The 18,293-nt window shown below is 43.2% G+C and overlaps 1 pseudogene; it reads left to right on the top strand.

Annotated features, from left to right (window-relative positions):
- Positions 1-3,112: 3,112 nt before the first annotated feature.
- On the top strand, positions 3,113-12,324 carry LOC145516349 (beta-defensin 103A-like; annotated as a pseudogene).
- Positions 12,325-18,293: the final 5,969 nt, after the last annotated feature.

The following is an 18,293-nucleotide window of genomic DNA, read 5'->3' as shown; positions in this document are numbered from 1 at the left end:
TCCTTGATAAACATTTCTTGCATCTTCTCAATCTTTGTCTCCAGGCTATTTATCTGTAACTCCATTTTGCTTTCAAGATTTTGGATCATTTTTATTATCATTATTCTAAATTCTTTTTCAGATAGATTCCCTATCTCCTCCTCTTTTGTTTGGCTTTGTGGGCATTTCTCATTTTCCTTTACTTGCTGAGTATTTCTCTGCCTTTTCATCTTGTTTAGATTGCTGTGTTAGGCGTGGCCCTTCTGTATTCTGGTAGTATGAAGTTCCTCTTTGTTGTGGAGGTTCCTCACTGCGGTTGGGGTTGGACAGGTGGCTTGTCAAGGCTTCCTGGTTGGGGGAGCTTGTGTCGGTGTTCTGGTGGGTGGAGCTGGATTTCTGCTCTCTAGAGTGCAATGGAGTGACCAGCATTAATTTTTGAGATGTCTATGGATTTGGTGTGCCTCTGGGCAGCCTGTATATTGATGCTCAGGTCTATGTTCCTGCGTTGCTGGAGAATTTGCGTGGTATGTCTTGCTCTGGAACTTATTGTCTCTTGGGTGGAGCTTGGTTTCAGTGTATTTATGGAGGCTATTGGATGGTCTCTTATTAATTAATGTTTCCCCTGGCTTTCAGTCTTATTCTTGCAGTAGCCTCAAGACTTCTCCTTCCATACAGCCTCAATAATAAAACTTTTAGGTTAATGGTGAAAAGATTCTCCACAGTGAGGGATACCCAGAAAGGTTCACTGAGTTACATGGAGAGATGAGGTGGGGGGGGGGGTGGGTTGAGGTGACCAGGAGGGGAAGAGGGGAATTCAAATGTGGAGAGAGCAATCTAGCCAGTAAGCACTTCCCTCTGTGCTTTCCACAGTTTGGAACCCTCAGAGTGATTCACAGAGATACATAGAGAGGGGGGAGGAAGGTAACAGAGGTGAGCATGAATAGAAAGGGAGGAATCAAGAGGGGAGAGAGAGATCTGGGCAGTATCCTGTTCCTGAAGTGTTCTCCGGTACCCAGAACACCCTCAGAGATTCACAGAATTGGGTTGAGAAGAGAAGGAGGAGGGTGGGAGATAGAGGTTCCCTGAGGGAGAAGAAAGAGCATCAATAGGGGGAGAGAGTGATCAGGCCAGTGATCACACTCCTGAGTAAAAATGGGTCCTAAAGATTGGGTTCTTAAATGTACAAAATTGATATCAAATATGTAAAACAAAGATTAAAAATCTAGAGTAGAGGTTAGACTCTTATAAAACTTACAATCTAAAAAAAAAAAAAAAAGGAAAAAGGAAACAGTGTAAAAAGAAAAAAAAACAGTAAAACAGTAAAAAAAGAAACAGTAAAAAAATGTAGAACAGGAAAAAAAACATTAAAAAAAGAAAACACAAAAGGTATAAGATATATGTATGTAGTTTGCTTCAAAAATAGGGTTTTTTTTTTTTTGCAAGTTAATAGTGGGTTATGAAAATGAAAGTTAAAGGTGTAATAGAGGACTTGAAGAAAAAGGAAAGAAGAGAAAAAAAAAATTTTTTTAATTAAAAAAAAAATAATAATAGTAAAAAATATATATATCCCGGACTTTCTCTATCCCGGACTTTCTCTGGAGCTGTTGTGAGCAGTGTGGGATCTGCTCAGTTTCAGATAGATCCTTATTCCTGCTTATACTTTTCAAGATCTATAGGTCCTTTTCAATGCAGTCGGTATTAACTACAGGGATCTTAATCTGTTGGCCTGTCCCTTCCAAAGCGCTTCCCTCTGTTTATTTGGCTTCTGTTTGGAGATCTCTTCAGTATCTAATTTCCGCCCTGCAACAAAGCGGTGGAGGTGATCTCTTTAGGTTCGCTTGTTCAATCGTGCTGTGGGGAGGAAGGAACACTGCAAATCTGGCGTGTGTGTGGTAAGCTCGCAGTGTCTCGGCCGCACTGGGTTCGCCCCCGCTCACGGCGTGTGTGCTTTCCCCGTCTACCCTGCTCAGGCTTCAGGTTACTCGGCCGGGGAGCGGGCCCTGAGCTGCGTGCACTTCCCAGGTCTAAGCCGCTCAGGTTCAGGCTCCCGGTTACTCCACAAAGGCGCAGACTCGGTTTCGCCCGCGGCTTGTGCCGTTCCCGGTCGGAGCTGCCCAGGCAGCCAGGAGTTTGGCGAGCGCGCTCTCCCCTGTTGGGGCGGTGCGGCTTATCACCTCCCTGGTCCCCGCCTCGGTTTACGGGCGCGCCCGGCTCCGGTGTGCTTTGTGTCGGTTCTGGGGAGCTGGTCTCTGGCTGCGACCCTCCCGGCGGCTGTCGACCCTCCGGGATCTCAGGCAGTCTTTGCTTAGAAACTGGGAGCCTGTTTGCAGTTTGGTAGGGGGTGCCCTCTCTGGAGCCGAGTTTGCCCCTTTCCGGCTCTGGCGGGCCCCGCCTGCCCGCTGTGTCCGGCGGGGGATGGGGCGGTCCGCAGCCGGCTAGCTCTCCTCTGGTATCGCTCAGTCTTTTGTTCTGTGAGCGGGCCGGCAATGCCTTAGAGTTGGGCTTTTCGCGGGATAGTTCTCTCTCTCTGGCTGTCCCACAGTTTAGGTTACTATCTCACGTTAGCTCCCTCAGATTGCCCTCGGGGCACTCGGGCCCGGTCCTTACCCTAGGCAATGCCGCCCGCTCCTCTCCGTTCAGCCCCCACTTGCTGGTGGCGGATGATACGAGCGTCTGGGGTTCTTTGCTGGGAGTTGCTTTAGGCACGTAATCTGTGGATTTTATTTATTTTTTTCCTCCCAGTTACGTTGCCCTCCGAGATAAGAAATCCTCCCCCACACCCGCCGGTGAGAGGGTTTCCTGGTGCTTGGAAATTCCTCCTCTTTTACGACTCCCTCCCCGGGACGGGTCTCCGGCCCTAACTCTTTTGTCTCTCTTTTTATCTTTTATAATTTCTCCTACCTCTTTTGAAGATAATGAGCTGTTTTTGTGGAAGCCTGACGTCCTCAGCCAGCCTTCAGAAGTAGTTTTGTGGAGTTTGGTCAGCGTTCAGATGTTCTTTCGATAAATTTGTGGAGGAGAGAGTGGTCTCCCCGTCCTATTCCTCCGCCATCTTAGCCCCGTCGACCTGGAGCCTTTATAAAGTGAGTGAGCACACCATCTTGTCCAGTCTCAGCTGGGAAGCCATCCAGCCATGAGGGTCTACTACCTTCTCTTTGCGTTGCTCTCCTAGTTCTTGCTGCCTGTTTCAGGTAAGATGTGCTGGGAAATGAGAGGACTGAACAGATAGAGAATTTATCATTCAGAGTCAGCCCTCTCCATTGTTCTGGGGATTTTAGACAAAGTAGATTTATTGTCCAGGAACTAGACATCATCAATTTGTTTTTTCTTTCTGCCAAGACCATTAAAAATCTGAAAGTAGTTGTCTCCATCTCTTCCGATTAGTCAATCAGCTCACAAACCACCACCTTTGTGGGAGGATTGCCATGAGACAGGAAGAAAGTTATGTAAAACTTTAATGCCAACAGGAAAAATGGGCTTAATCTGAGGACAGAAGCACAGATTCACTTTTTTTAGCTTAGTGGTTGGAGGTAGAGTCTTTTGGTCACTTAAGGACCCAAAGGACTGTTGCAGACCCTGCCTCCTAGGGGTCACTTTGTAGTGCTATGGGTAATAATTTAATGTTATTTAATAATTTATGTTACTTAGTGTTATTTAATAATAAAAATGTTATTGACTAATAATATTGCATAATATTTAATAATATTCAACAATAAAATGTTATAAATAATAACATCTAATAATAAAATTTTATTTAATAATAATAATAATGTTATTTAATAATTTAAAGTTACGCCATTAGGTGACTGTTTTGATGAAGCATGCATCAGATGGTGACCTGATGTACTGTGTTCTTTGCTTGTACCCAAACAACATGTGTACTTAGACATTACTTGTACTTAAACAACTTGTGTACTTAAACATCATGAAGAACGGGAGCATCATGAAAACATCCACCAAGAAAGGGGATGAGCATCAAGAGTGTATAAAGGTCAGGAACAGTAGGGCTTGGGGAATACCCTGTTTTTCTCCTTTGATCTGGCCAATCAAGGGGCCAGTCAAGTTGTTTTCCATTTCCCTCATTCTCAAACTCTCTGAACTCCTTTGAGAACAAAGAACTTTGTAAGATAGAAAATGGCACACACCCAGACTCATGGCGAGGTCCCGTCCATGCGTGGACGCGTGTAGTGGATGGTGCGCCCACTGGGACTCTGGTGCGCTGACCATGGTGACTGCCCAGCTTCTGTGAGCCAGATGAAGGTGCTTTCCCCTGGATGGATGAGATTCATTTGCTAAGTGCTATTGTAAATTCACTTCTTTCCTTTCGCTTTGATCCTTGATTTGTACTAGCCTAAATACTTTAATAAATTGGTTTTTGTTACCAACCTGTGGACTACATCTCGAATTTTTTAAAAGAACCACGGAAGCAAAGCAAAACATTTTTGGCATAGTCAGTAGGTTTTGAGATGCTATTACTTTTTCACGGGAAAGTTGATCCTGTTCTGGATGGGAAGATCCTTCTTTTAGCAGTTTAGCTCAGGAATGGGAAAGGGGGCTGGACTATGTGAAAATTGAGACACTGTAATGTGGTATGCTGAGCCGCTGGACATGTTGGAACAGCTTCCCATGGTTAACTTGGAGAAAGGTAAGGAACAGACTCTTTTTTGGAAGACGAGGTTGGTGTTTGTTCACGGCTTATAGGAAAATACATACTAGGAAGGCAGAATTGGAAACTGAAAAGGTACAAAGGGAAAAAGAAATGCTGGATTTACAAAGCCACATGGCTATGTTGCAATGTCAAAATTGAGTCTTACTTGATCAAGTTTCTAGACACCAGACAGTGTCAGAGAAAGCAGCAGTGCATGTGGCTAAATACAAATTATCTTCACCGCAAGGGGCGAGTCAATCAAGCCAAGGTACAGGTCGTCTTGGCCCATGCCTGCCCTGATTGGGACCCTGCTACCTGGGATGGCGCTATATGGGATGATGAGGAAGATGATGAATACATGGATGATGATGATAGTGTAGAAAAGTCAAAGGAAGGAGAACTTTGTCAAGTACAACTGGCTTTACATAGAAAGAAGGAGCAAAGAGGGGGGCATGCTCCCACAACTAAAATGATATATAAGGATTATATAGAAGAGATAAATGATATACCATCCCACAGCATGCAACAGGTCAGAGAACCACTTTTAGCCTGGCTGGTCCAACTATCTGAAACAAGAGGTCATGGAATAGTTCTAGATGACCAAGACTGTATTAAATTTATCCCTATATTCCATGACCCACAAGTTCAACAAGCCTTTGGAGATTGGAACATTAATCATGGGCAGGGACCTGTAGCTTTTCTACAATCATGTGCTGCAGGACATGGAATTAAATACCCTACTCTTGGACAGCCTGCACCAAATCTTGGTATATACTGCAGGAGTGTATACAAAGATTGAAGGAAGAGGGTATGAAAATTTCTCTATATAATAGACAGGGAGCAGCTACTATATATGATACTGCTTTGGATGCAAGTACCTGTAACCAAATTATTAAAACTGCTCCAGCTGCATATAATAACATTATTGTGATTTTATTGTTCTCTGAAACTGGAAGCCCAATTCAGGAAGTTATTGAGAAAGTGCAGCCATTAGGAGATCTGGGAAAATGGGAAACTCCCAAGGCAAAAGGTAATGGTGGAAATAATGGGAATGGCAAGCACCAAATGTCAGGAAAGATATGTGTGCTGCACTGTTGAAAGCTGGAGTGCCTTTTGCAGAAATTGATGGAAAAACAACTGTGGCATTATGGCAGAAGTATAAAGCTCTGCGCTTAGTTGCTCTGTCGTGTCCGGCTCTTTGCAACCCCATGGACTGTAGCCCACCAAGCTCCTCTGTCCATGGGTATTCTCCAGGCAAGAATACTGGAGTGGGTTGCCATGCCCTCCTCCAAGGGATCTTCCTAACCCAGGGATCAAACTCAGGTCTCCTGCATTACAGGTGGATTCTTTACTGTCTGAACCACCAGGAAGCATAAAGAGAAAGGCCTTCATATCCAAAAGGCTGAAGTAGAAACTAAAGATCTTGGAAACAATAATCCATTTTCCCAGGTCATTTCTCCTGCTGCTTCTTCTGTTATATTTGGATTTGTTGCCCAAATGAAGGGAAGGCCAAGCCCCGGAGCTTTCCAAGTCAGATTGGTTACTAAAGACATCTGTCCACATGTGCAAATTCAGATATTTTGGGAAAATGGATCTAAAACAATCACTAAAGTATTAGTTGATACTGGGGTGGAGACCAATTTAATTTATGGAAATCCAAAGATCTTTAAGGAGCAGACAGTTATTATTTCAGGATTAGCAGGCAAAGAGTCTAAAGCTGTACAAACCTTATTATACATGAAAACTGGCCATTTACCTAAAAGAGAATATTAAGTTATGATAGTTCCCATTCCAGAATACATAATTGGAATAGGTATTTTAAAGGGGCTCACTTTAAACCTAGATGACGGAAAATACCAATTTGGTGTGCACATGATTAAATCAGTAACTCCAGTGGTAGTGGGAAAATTGTTGGAGCCTCCAATAACCCTCCCAGAAACTACTAAGGTAGTCACACAAAAGCAATACTGTATTCCAGGGAGGGCAAGAAGAAATTACTAATACTATTAAGAATATGTTGATGCAGGAGTCTTAATTCCTACTCAAATGGAATGAAATAATCCTGTATGGCCTGTAAGGAAATCTGATGGATCTTGGAGGTGACAGTAGACTATAGAGAACTTAGCAAACGTACTAGGCTTTTAACTTCAGCCATCCCTGATGTTGTTAACTTTAATTGAATCAGTGCAGAAACATGCTGGTACTTGGTATGCTGTCATAGATTCAGCTAATGCTTTCTTTATTGATCCCGAACAGCGGGCTCAGTTTGTCTTCACGTGGCAGTGGCGACAGTATACCTTTACTAGACTACTCCAAGGATATATTCATAGCCCTACAATTTGTCATGGTATTGCTGCTAAGCATTTGGATGAGGTGGCTCTACCCACAGGAATGCAGATTACTCATTATATTGATGATATAAGGCTCTTTGAAGGATCTGATGAAGAAGAAGCAGGGACTCAGCTGGATATAATTATCCAGCCCATAAAAATGAAAGGATGGGAAATAAATCCTGAAAAAATTCAAGGGCCAAGACGATCAGTAAAATTTTTAGGAATAATCTGGAACAAAGGGAAACAAGAAATACTCCCTAAAGCCAAGCAGAAAATTTTGGAGCTTGCTCCTCCCCAACCTAAGAAACAGTCCCAAAAATTTTTAGGATTATTTGGCTTTTGGAGGCAGCATATTCTTCATCTCAGGCAGATATTACAATCTGTTTATAAAGTAGTCAGAAATATAATTTCAAATGGGGAGAGGCACAGAAGTTGGCTTTTGAACAAGCTAAAAATAGCCATTCAAACTGCTTTGGATTTATGGCCTATTAGAGAAGGCCTTATGAAATTACAGGTGTCTATGGATGAGAATTATGCAAACGAGTCTATGGCAAAAACAAGAAGGGAAAAAAATGCCTCTAGGATTTTGGTTACGAAAACTTCCTGATGCCAGCACTCCTTTTGAAAAACAATTGGTAGCCTGCTATTGGGCATTAATTGACACAGAGGCTATGACTTTATATCATGAAGTACTGCTGCTGCTGCTGCTAAATTGGTTCAGTCGTGTCCGACTCTGTGCGACCACCAGGCTCCGCCGTCCCTGGGATTCTCCAGGCAAGAACACTGGAGTGGGTTGCCATTTCCTTCTCCAGTGCACAAAAGGGAAAAGTGAAAGTGAAGTTGCTCAGTTGTATCCGACTCTTAGCAACCCCATGGACTGCAGCCTACCAGGCTCCTCCATCCATGGGATTTTTTAGGCAAGAGTACTGGAGTGGGGTGCCATTGCCTTCTCCATCATGAAGTACAATTAAGGCCAAATAGTCCTATTATGACTTGGGTTATGAGTATCCCCAAAACTCACTGAATTGGTTATGCTCAAGAGTCTAGTATAATTAAATGGAAATGGTATACTCAAGACCAGGCAAAACCTGAGCCATCAGGCCTTCTGTTATTACATGAATAAGTGTTTGACTGTTCTGATGAAGAATCTTCCCAATTACAATGTCAAAAACCAACAGAAGAATCACCCGTAAAACAGGAAATAGAATATTAACAGTTAACTAAGGAACAAAAGCATCGTGCATGGTTTACACATGGTTCTACTAAGTATGTGGAGGCAACCCGACATTGGAAAGCTGTGTCTTATAATCCCGCAACTCAAAGAGTAATGACCACTGACGGGGAAGGGAAAAGTAGTCAATATGTTGAGTTATTTGCAGTTTTCCAAGTGTTGTGGGCAGAGGATTTTAAAGAACGTCCTATCTATGCAGATTCATGGTCAGTAACTAATGGTCTTACTACCTGGATGCCTCAATGGAGAAAACAACTGGGAACTTGGATCTAAACAAACATGGGGAAAGGAATTGTGGCAAGAAATTTGGGAAATATGTTCACAGACTAATGTTTCAGTTTTTCCTGTAGATTCACATGCACCTGAGATAACAGAAGAAAGAAAATATAACAGGGAACCTGATCACTTGGCTGAAATCAACAGTGCATCCATTGTCCCTGATTCTGAACTGGAAGGATTAGCATTATGGGCTCATCGGAAAGCCAGACATCTTGATGAAAAGGCTACACAGAAGTGGGGGCAAGACCATGGTGTTCCTACAACACAAGATGTAATTAAAACGTAATAGCTCACGGTCCAATATGTCAGCATCTAACCAAGTGCCCCTTCCCCAAAGATTAACTGGACAATTACAACAAGGAACATTACCTGGCCAGATATGGCAGTCTGACTATATTGGACCTCTACCAGTTAGTCAGGAATGCCGATAGGTATATACAGTAGTAGACACTTATCCTGGATATCTAGTTGGTTGGGCTTACAAACATGCAAATCAGCAAAATACGATTAAAACTCTAGAAATTATTACTCCATATTATGGTACCCCAGTTCAGATTCAAAGTGAAAATGGATCATACTTTAAAGTTAAGTTAATTAAAACCTATGCCCAGACTAGCAATATAGAATGGATTTATCATATGCCTTATTATCCCCAAGCAGCCAGTTTAATTGAATGGATAAATGGACTTTTAAAACAACACTTATTAAAGTTAGAAGTGGAAGAATATAAACAATGGAAAGATAATTTATTTGAAGCCTTGCAACAATTAAATAATAGACCTATTGGACAAAATGAAACCACCTTGATGAGAATGGTGAGTCCTAATCTTAGTTTATCTGTAGCCCTCATTTCAAGATGGGATGTAACCTTAGAGCATTAGGAAATGCAACCAGGAGCTATGAAATCTTTTAAAGCCACTCCTGAAGCAGCTGGATTGGATCTATATTCTCTTGAACAGACTGATTTAAATCCCTCAGATACTAAAGTGCTTCCTACAGGAACTGGAATTAAATTATATCTTAAACATCTTGGCTTGATTAAAGGCCATTCTAGCCTGGCCATTAAAGGTATACAAGTCTTGGGAGGAGTAATAGACAATGATTATCAAGGGGAAATTAAGGTTATTTTACAAAATGGTGGGGACCACCTGGTATTAATTGCTGCTCAAGACCAGACTGCACAATTATTCATTTCGCCCTACTTACATTTAGAGTTATCTATTGGAATGCCCCCTGCCTTGCAAACCCTCCGGGGAGACAAAGCGTTTGGATCCTCTAATCTAACATGTCCTGGGGCTAAAATATGGTTTAAGTTACCCAATATGAATAAACCAGAACCAGCTGAAGCTATAGCCCAAGGCCCAAAAACGGAATTGTTGCTATGACTACGGGAATGGAAATACCTAACCATATCCCTTTACAATATTGCTATGCTCAAGAAACTTAAAATATATATAATGTTTATCACACAAACTGGCCTAATAGATCTTTTCCTGAGAACCTTTGTCGCTTGGACATGGGCCAACCCACAGGACAACGTCTTCCTTTCTTGGGCCTGCTTGTAGGCAACTTTCCAGAGCCAGTCATAGTGTTGGGCCTGTGGAGCTCTACCACTACCCTCTACTCATGGACTGCCTTGGTGGGAGTCACCCTTAAGTGGACCTGACTTTCGAGAAGTATGTCATTTTATTCAAGAAAATCAAAATCAAACCAGAAGTTTAAATGTCCTTAATATGACTTGTTAACTTGGTGTAATAATACTGATGGATTAGGACACAATTTGCATTTTGATTATGATCGAGCAAAAAGAGTTGCCTGTGACTATTATATGAAAGAAAGAACCATTGTTAGCCATGCCCATAGGGAAACCAAAGCTACACGATGTGGTACCCTTCAAATATACCAAATTTGGGACCAATGTAAGTGGGTAACTTCAGAAAAGGGGTGATTGATAAAGGCAGCCCCCATTTGCCGGGAACAAAATAATCATAACAAATTGTATCCTAATAGTACTAAATCTCTAGCATTCCTACCAACATCTTGTGTAAAATCTTGATTGCATTTGTGTAATCAAACAATAACAGTGAATCATATGAATTCATCAGATTCAGTCATATGGCCAGGAACTGACTGGATAAACAACCCAGGCATATGATTTTAGACCCAAATGGAACTCATTGGATATGTGGGGTTAATCTTTGGCCCTGGTTACCCACAGGATGGACTGGAAGATGTACTCTGGGACTGTCATTTGCACGTGGTCAAATTTTAAATGAATTACCACACACTCCAGCCAATTTCCCTATAGCACAGGCAAGATAGACAGGATCTGTGTTCCAATGATATGGCTACTTAGCTGCAATATTTGTGCCATCACTTGGCATCACTGACATAATGCTCATAGTAGAAGCCTTGACTGATTTTACAAAACAATCTTTAATGCACAAAGCCATACTTCACAATAGAATGGCATCAGATACATCAACAGCAGTGCAGTTAACTTGTGCCATAATTCATACAGCATGTTGTGTATTCATCCCTGATCATAGTGCTGATAAGTCAAATTATCTTCAACATATGAAAGGAGTGATCAATAAGTTAAACAACCCTAATGTATGTATATGGGACTCTTTTCTGTCTTGGTTTTCCTCACCTTCACATTGGATAATGCATGCTGTGGTTTTTCTAATCATACTTAACTGTCTTGTTAATTGTATGCTATTGTGCTATGCAATGTTTACCAAGTCATGTGCACAGTTAATGTTAATGCTTATAGTTACTATCATACTTGACTCCCTCAAGGCTTGTAACATGAGGGTCAAAATATAGTGTAATGGCTAATAATTTCATGTTACTGCACCATTCGGTCACCGTTTTGATGAAGCATGCCCCTGATGTACTGTGTTCATTGCTTGTACCCAAACAACATGTATACTTAAACAGTACTTATACTTAAACAACTTATGTATTTAAACATCATGAAGAATGGGAGCATCATGAAAACATCCACCAAGAAAGGGGAAAAGCATCAAGAGTGTATATAGGTCAGGAACAGTAGGGTTTGGGGAATACCGTTTTTCTCCTTTGATCTGGCCAATCAAGGGGCCAGTTAGGTTGTTTTCCATTTTCCTCCTGCGCAAACTCTTTGAGCTCCTTTGAGAACAAAGAACTTTGTAAGATAGAAAATGGCACACACCCAGACTCACGGCGAGGTCCCCTCCATGCGTGGACGCATGTAGTGGATGGTGCTCCCACTGGGACTCTGGTGTGCTGACCACGGCGACTGCCCAGCTGCTGCGAGCCAGATGAAGGTGCTTTCCCCCGGATGGGTGGATTCGTTTGCTAAGTGCTATTGTAAATTCACTTGTTTCCTTTCGCTTTGATCCTTGATTTGTACTAGACACAATACATAATAAATTGGTGTCTGTTACCAACCTGTGGACTACATCTTGAATTCTTTAAAAGAACCACTGAAGCAAAGCAAAACACAGTTGATGAAGAAGTGGCTGCCATGGTCACGCCACTTTTGAGGCTGAGATGAGTTCATAGACACGTTTTAAGTTGCTAGCCCCACCTTCACGTTTACTCCTGATGGTATAGAAAAGACAAATAAAAGAAAGGCAACAGATAACTTATTAGAGGGACTCCAAAAGCCTTGGACTTGTACCACGGCCTTCCTAGAACCTTCCCGTGTGCTCTGTTTCTTTACTGCAGGCAATGGCGGAATCATAAGCGGGTTACGGAAGTCTCATTGCAAAATAAGGGGCGGCCGCTGTGCTCTGATTGGCTGCCTTCCAAAAGAGGAACAAATAGGCCACTGTTCCCTGGGTGGCCAAAAGTGCTGCCGGAAGTAGAAATGAAAAATCCAGAAACACCAGGGGAATGTAGCAAAGTGTGAAAATGCCTCCTTGAAGACTCCAGAGGCCAAATCAAAGATTTTTTTTTTTTACAGAAACTTAGAAGCTTGATTATTATTATTGCTTTTTAACATTCTGTTTATTGTGCTAGTTGTTACCAAACAGGCAACTTAGAAAGTGTCAATGACTTACCTTTAATTCAAATAAAGTATAATCGCTAGAGGAAGCCACAAGAGGGTCTCAACTGATGTTCCAAAGATTGTCAGATTTTATTCCTCTTTCACAACATTCACCCCCCAATGACACTGGACCGCTTGTTCTTTCTGAAACACTTCCTTTGCCTTCTGTCACCCATCTGAGCTTCACAGTCTGTCCGTCTGTCATAGCATCTCCCCACCAAATCCATCTCTGAAACTTCAGGGCATCCCTGAGGGTCTTCCCAGGTCCCTCTGAGCACTTTACAGCTCAGAGACCCGGGGAACCTGGCTCCTCCTCGACCTTGCCCTCTGCTTTCCTCTCACTCTTGCCTCTGTTCTGACTGACCTCAAGCCTGGATAAAATCTCCCCTCCAGCTATGTCTCCAAACCCATCTCTCAGGGGCACCTCAAATTCTACCTCCTTCTTAAAAACACAGCTGGTTTCCCCAACAAATATGATCTTTCCTTTTAAAAGGATTCTGAGCTGAGTGCTCCATCTATGAGCGTTACTTGATTTTTGCATTCACTACATTTGTGAATTTCCGATCTCCATATTTGGTTGCAGGATTTTAAAGGGCACTTCATCATTTAATCACTTCTGGCCTAAGTGTCTTGGCACAAAAGCTTCTCAGCAAGTATTTAGTGAGTTGAAGAACATTCCAAGGCCTTGGAGGTATTGCATTGTAACTATTTAGTGGTCTCTGGAGGTAGACACAGAACGATTGCAGCAAATGGAGTGGCAGGCCCATCACCCCCTGCTCATGCCCCTAGTCACTAGCTTCTCAGGAAGAAGGGGGCACACACTCAAAGACAAGAGCTTGGACCCCACAATTCAGCATTAAAAAAAAAATGGACTGTGATGGGACGTATACTGCCCTCCTACAGTACACAACTAAGGAACCAGGCAAAACCTGTGAAACTACTGATTCAGACTCTGGGCAGGAGCCGTACAGGACGTCATTGAGGAGAGAAGGAAACAAGTGAGGGGAGGGGCTTCCCTGGCAGTTTGGCACCTGGGATTCTGCGCTCCCAACGCAGGGGCCTGGGTCCACCCCTGGTCAGGGAATTAGATCCCACATGCCGCAGCTAAGATCCTGTCTGCCGTGCTTAAGATCCAAGGCAGCCAAATTAATGAATTAGCTAATTATATTTTGAAAATCTGTGCTTAACCATTTTAAAAAAAAAGAAAAGAAAACAAGTGAAGTGAGACTTATGACATCTCCAGCCTCTACAGATTTCCAGGCCTAAAGCATGGGGAACAAGAACCCAAACAGACCAACAATTCTTCTGAGTCGAAGAGAGTGGGGTCAAAGTTCAGAGAGTGCAGACATCTTCACTTGTGGACAGAAAACCAGCAACGGGTGTCAGGATCAGGGGTGTGTGCCTGTGTGCTAAGTCGCTTCAGTTGTGTCCGACTCTTTGCCACTCTGTGGACTTGTGGAGTTGCTGAAAGTATATGGGAAAACTCTGTGCCTTTCATTCAATTCTAAAACTGCTCTAAAAAATGAAGTCTAAGATACTAGATGAAATTTTGGTTCACCATGATGGGATCAAGTGTGATGCTAAGATTTTAGATACTGTCTTAGGGAGAGAGATGGTCATTTCAGTAAAAACAAACAAACAAACAAAAAACCAACAAAAACAAGAATCAGATGTAAACTAGCTGTAAAAAACCCACTTGAGATATCAAATATAAAGGCAAATGGATTTAAAATGAAAGGATGGAAACAGATATGCTGTTGTCATTGTTTAGACACTCAGTTATGTCCAACACTCTTGAGATTCCCCATGGAATCATCTAAGCAAGATTACTGGAGTAAGTTGCCATGCCCTCCTCCAGGGAATCTCACCGACCCAGGGATCAAAACCATGTCTCTGCATCTCCTGCATTTCAGGCAGATTCTTTACTGTTGAGCCAATAGATATGCCATGGAAACATTAATTTAAAGAAAACATAGTAGGCTGTATTGGTTAATTGACAGGCTTCCTGGTGGCTCAGATGGTAAAGAATCTGCCTGCAATGCAGGAGACCTGGATTCGATCCCTGGTTTGGGAAGACGTCCTGGAGGAGGGCATGGCAACCCACTCCACTGTTCTTGCCTGGAGAATCCCCATGGACAGAGGAGCCTGGCAGGCTACAGTCTATGGCGTCACAAAGGGTCAGACATGACTGAGTGACTAAGCACAGCACACAATCAAGTAACTTTTAGGACGAAGACCAGATATAGAGAGGGGTATTTATCCTAATGATAAAATGTTTAATTCATCAAGAATACATATGAATGCTGAATCAGAATGTACTTAGCAAAGGAATTTTAAAATTCTTAAAGAAAACTTACAAGAATAAGAGGAGAAACAGACAAATTAGCAATTACTATTGGAATTTCCCTGGCAATCCAGTGGTTAAGATTCCAAGCTTTCAATGCAGGGGGCACAGGTTTGATTCCTGGTTGAGCAACTAAGATCTCTTATACCAATACAAAATTCAACCCAAGATAGGTTAAAGGTTTACACATAAGGCCTGAAACCACAAAACTCCTAAAAGAAAGCATAGGAGAAAAATTCTTTGGCATGGGTCTCTACAAGGATGGTTTTGAGCTTGACACCAAAAGCACAAGCCACAAAAACAAAGCTAAACGGTAGGATCCATCAAACTGAACAGCTTCTGCACAGCAAAGGAAACAATGAACAAACTGAAAAGAGAGTGCTCCTTTAAAGCTCCAGTGATCTCTGAGGCTGGAGGAGATGGCAGCAGTGTTGTGGGAAAGAGAGCGGGGTGAGAGAGGATGGTCACATCCCAGGTCACGTCCGAGTCCCTGGGATGGCAGCCAAGTGTGGCTCCTTGGCTTTGCACAGGCAGGAATTGAAGAGCGAGTCACAGTGAAGTGAAAGAAGGTCAATCCAGGGAAGAAACACGCTACAGAGACAGATGCGGGCCATCTTGGAAGGCAAGCACAGCACCAGGGTATGGGGCAGTCAGTGTTTATAGGGGTGGGTCAATCCATAGGCTAATGAGTGGGAGGAGATTTCCAGCTACTTTGCGGAAAGGGTGGGGATTTCCAGGAACTGGGTCAGCAGCCACTTTTTGACCTTTATGGTCAGCCTTGGAACTGTGATGTCACCTCTGGGTGTGTCACTAAGCTGCCGTGTTGCAAAGGGATTTAAAAAAATATATTTACTTCACGTCTTAGTTGCAGTATGCAGGATATTTATCTCAGCACACTGGGTTAGTTGCGGCACAGCATGTGGAGAAGGAAATGGCAACCCACTCCAGTATTCTTGCCTGGAAAATTCCATGGATGGAGGAGCCTGTGGGCTATGGTCCACGGGGTCGCAAAGAGTTGGACATGACTGAGCTACCTCACTTTCTTTCTTTCATGTGGAATCCTAGTTCCCAGGCCAGGGACTGAACCTACGTCCCCTGCATTCCAAGGCAGATTCTTAACAACTGGACCACCAGGGAAGTCCCTGTCATTCTTTTAAAGGTTGTGCCCTGCCCGCTTCTGGCCTCATTAGCACCAGATAGCTGGCATTTGACAGTGCTCTTCGTGCTTTCGTGTTATAGGAGAATGTCCTGGTAAAGTTCTCAGGACAGTGTGGTGACTGCAGGAGGCAGGCAGGAACATTTGAAGAGAGGCTGATTTTGTTCCAAGTCACCTTACTGCCACTTAGTAGACTGTGGCCTTGGACACATCTTTTTGTTGGATTTTCAGCCAATTTTAATTGACTTTTTAAATCAGTTTTGCCTGTGACCTCAGACATGACTTTCTAGTTCTCGGGACCATCTTGTAAAAAACTTGGGTCATACCTACCTGGCGGGTTTGTTTAGGGGAATTCAAAAAGATAACTTGAATAAAAGTGTCCAGCTACTGAGCAAGGCTCGTTGCAAAATATAGTTGTGGGACAAGTTCAAAGAAAAAACTACCAAAAGTGTCAGTGGTGGAGCACAGCGTTAGACCTAGACCCAGCCCGGGTCCCCTTGTGAGGACAGGTCCCCGCGTGCCTGTCAGAAGCCATGGCGCCGGCCCCGTCCACAGGAGAAGGGAACTAGGGACAATGGCCTCTGCCCATTAACACCCAGGGCTCCGTGCTGAGAACACCTGCGTTTGTGGAGTAGTAGGTATGAAGGGCTTTGCTCTTCAAAACCTTACCTGTAGGACTGGGACACCCCTTGTTGCCTGAGGAACTGACGCGCTTTGCCGGAAAGACCCTGCCTCAATTTCCTACTCACAGGTTAAAGGTTTGGGGACACAGCAGTAATCTTCCCTTTGAAGAATGAAACCATGAGTTACCTCTCAGCCCAGGCATGAAGCAACCATGTTCCACGTGGCCTTGTCTGGCTTTGAACCTGTGAAAACTAATAATCCATTTAGATTAGACCTAAAATTAACCCTTCCCTCTATCCTATATTAACTCATCTCTGGTTCCTGGTGAGCCACCCCACGGTTTCTTGGGTGTGTGACATCCGTGCTGAAGCAACAGCACCCTTCCTTGATGGACAGAGACGCTCTTAGGCTTTATCTCCAGGATTAACATAGCTGCAAAGGAGTCATCTTTAGACCTTGCCAAGGAAAAACAAGCCACAGCAACTGTGGAATTCCTAACAAGGGCCGTGTCCCACTGGTGAGGAACCATGGCAAGAAACTCCTTTGAAACTCACCATGGCTCCCTGACCAGTCTTTTGGAAACTCCCTTCTATGAAAATCATGCCCGGTCATGCATATAAAACTGCAACATCAGCTTACTTAAAAGAAAGAAAAAAGAACCTCTGCTGTGCTGCAAACCATAGATCTTTAAAACACATCAATTTTTATTTTGTTTATTTGTTTAGGCTACACCAGGTCGTAGTTGTTGCATGTGGGATCTAGTTTCCTGACCTGCTATGCTTGGGAGTACAGAGTCTTACCCGCTGGACCATCAAGGAAGTCCCGTAAAACAGCATTTTTTAAAATTGCTTTTCCAAAAAACTTTGAATTGGAGTATAGCTCATTGATAATGTTGTGATAGTTTCAAGTGGACAGCAAAGTGACTCAGCTGAGCATATACATGTATCCATTCTCCCCCAAACTCCCTTCCCAACCAAGATGTCACATAACAATAAGCGGAGTTCCCTGAAAAACAGCATTTTCAATGAAGAGACACAGTAGACAACAATTCAGTCTCACTTCTTTCTCCAGAGTAGTATTATAGCATGTATCTGAATTGACCCTGTAGTGTAGATTTTGCCTGCAAGGTCCATAAGTAAACAGATACATATATATATATATATATATTACGTATAGATAATTATACATGTAAGTAGATGATGTCTACCTGTCTCAAATATCATTTAGAGCTAAAGCAGAAGCAATCATGATCAAGACGACTTATTTTCCATCAGAAAAGTCCTAGCACTGGGTGACAGCTGGAGACTCTGTCCAATCCAGGCAGCCTCCATGGCTTTGCCGAGCCTCAGATGCGAGACTCTGAGCCACAGTGGGGGACCTGAACAGGACTGAAGCCCCGGGGGCTCCTTCAGGACAGGGTCCCCCTGGGTACCCACAGTTCTAAAGGGCTTGGAGTTCTACTCAGAGCTGCATGGCAAGTTTCATCCTGAGCTTTAGCACTTCTGAAAAGCCAGGTCACTGTCTCTCCAGCACTGAGATCGATGGATGTTACTAAGTGAGGGATGTTACTTAGTGATGGAGGTCCCCCTTACCCCGTGAAGGGGTCCCCACTGCTGGGCCTGCTTTGTGACACTAGGCTGGGGAGGGGCATTCCATGGTAGCG

This window comes from Giraffa tippelskirchi, chromosome 8 (assembly GCF_054371585.1).
Source record: "Giraffa tippelskirchi isolate mGirTip1 chromosome 8, T2T-mGirTip1v1.2.pri, whole genome shotgun sequence".
Taxonomy (NCBI): domain Eukaryota; kingdom Metazoa; phylum Chordata; class Mammalia; order Artiodactyla; family Giraffidae; genus Giraffa; species Giraffa tippelskirchi.
The sequence above is the reverse complement of the archived record's forward strand: the minus strand, read 5'-3'. Positions and strand labels throughout refer to the sequence as shown.